Here is a 2,513-nt window from a genome sequence, read left to right on the forward strand (position 1 = left end):
ATCATGTGTCGCCCACACATGAGCCAGTCCAGGGGCACCGGCAACGATCTTGCTCGAAAGATATCATATGTCGACTGCACATGAGCCAGACCAAGGGCACTGGCAGCGATCCCGCTCGAAAGATTTCATGTGTCGCCCGCACATGAGCCAGTCCGGGGGCATCGGCAACGATCTCGCTCGAAACATTTCATGTGTCACCTTCACAAGAGCCAGTCCAGAGGCACTGGCAACGATCTCGCTCGAAAGATATCATGTGTCGCCCGCACATGAGCCAGTCCAGAGGCACTGGCAACAAATACATATCTGAAATCATCTGTGGCCGATGCCAGTGCCGCCTGACTGGCTCCCGTGCTGGTGGCACACACTAAGCACTATTCAAGTGTGGGTTGTTGCCAGGTCTGCCTGACTGGCTCCCCATGTCAGTGGCACATTAAAAGCACCATCCGAACATGGTCGATGCTAGCTTCCTCCACCCCAACTGGCTCCTGTGCTGGTAGCACATAAAAAACACCATCCAAACATGGCTGATGCCAGTGCGAGAACTACTCTTAAAAACCATATTTTTAAGTTTAACAATAAGCTGTATAAACAGATGAAAGGCGGTAGTATTGGAGTAGGGATCACCGGTGATGTTGCTAACCTCTACATGATATAGTGGGACAGACATTTTAAACAGTACCTAGCAACCCGTAACATTCACTTAGCTATGTACTCTCGATACGTTGACGACATTAACCTTGTTGTGAAATGTAATAGTAATACAGATATTACTATTACATTCTACTAAATGAAGAACAGGTGATGACAGCTATACAACACATAGCTGACTCTATCCATAGCAGTATAAATGTTAGTGTAGACTACCCCTCTAAACACCCCAGTAGTAGATTACCTGTCCTAGATACTGAACTGTGGATAGAAAATACTAGAATTGACAGAACTGTTAAACCCTGTTTACTCCACTCACACTATTGTAAACTTATGGCTAATCCACTGGTAATCCGTAGTGACTCAGTGATGTCAAGTACTACCAAGATCAACATCCTCGTGGCAGACTTAGTTAGAATAATGAGGAATGTATCCCCACTATGCCAACCACAAGAACAACAACAACACATCCAGCACTACATATTCCGAATGTAACGTTCCAGATACACACAGTACGATAGAATCAGAGTGTACAAAGGAGCGAAAACAAGATTCGAACGCATTCTAAGAGATGACGATAACGGTATATTCCCCCTATACCGCAACAAGTTCTGGAATAGGTTAGAGAGGGACACCAACAAAAGAAATAAAAACAATACTTAGTATGATAACAAGAAATTTCACAGTGTAATGTTTGTTGTCGCCACACCTCAGAACAAATTAAGTAAGGCATTCAAGAGAATCCTGTGCACAACTGGCCTTAAGATCAAAGTTGTAGAAATGACAGGTAGGACTATCAAATCTGTATTATGTAGATCATATCCATTTGATAAAATCACCTGTCAAAATAATTGTGCAGTATGTTCTACAAACCCACATGTGAACTGCAAAATCAAGAGCACTGTATACAAGATTAAGTGCCAAGAAGGAGCTTGTGCGACTAACCCAGAGTCATACATTGGTGAGACTTCTAGGATTATTAATGATAGGTTCAAAGAACACCTGGACAACTACATTGAAAAGAAACCAAACTCCATCTTCTATCAGCTTGCTGTAAACTGCCACAAGGGCTCCTTAGGGAGACTTAAATTAAACATCTTATCCACACATCCCACTGATGCAATGCTGAGACAAGTCACTGAAGCTGTCTGTATACAGGAATACAAACTCTCTCTCAACCGTAAATCCAAGTGGGGTAACATCCAGATTCCACTCGGGAGTACACCTCTATAGTCACCCTTCTCTCTCTTTTACATGTGGAATTCCATTCCATACAAACATATTCAGATGCATAATACATACATATATGTAGTTATATATAAATAACCGTATGAGCGTACATAGTTTGATACATATATACGTATGTGTAGATGTATGTGTATATGTACGTGTGTGTATGTGCTGTGTGAGTATGTTAGCATGTGAGTATGTACATGCATGCACGTATGAGCATGTGTAGATATATGTATATATTGTATATGTATGCGTGTAAAAAAAAAAGAATAAAAAAAATATGCCAAATTTGAAAATAGTGCCATATATATATATATATATATATATATATATATATATATATATATATATATATATATATATATATGGAGATAGATACCCTTACTAAGTCCAAACTCCTGTCTGATTTATCTGATTACATCCAAAGGCATAAACAAAAACAAACAAAAAATAAGACCCATGATCTTGACACCAAAATTAAGAAAGGCCTTAAATTAAAAAATCGTGTCAAAAATAGAGAGATTGTATGCTTCCTGAATGACAAATCAGGTAGAATGTCTGTTGACAACCTATCAAATTATATTTTGAACATGCAACCACACATCAGAGACATGACAGAAGAAACAACACTT

Source organism: Octopus bimaculoides, unplaced genomic scaffold (assembly GCF_001194135.2).
Source record: "Octopus bimaculoides isolate UCB-OBI-ISO-001 unplaced genomic scaffold, ASM119413v2 Scaffold_241299, whole genome shotgun sequence".
Classification (NCBI taxonomy): domain Eukaryota; kingdom Metazoa; phylum Mollusca; class Cephalopoda; order Octopoda; family Octopodidae; genus Octopus; species Octopus bimaculoides.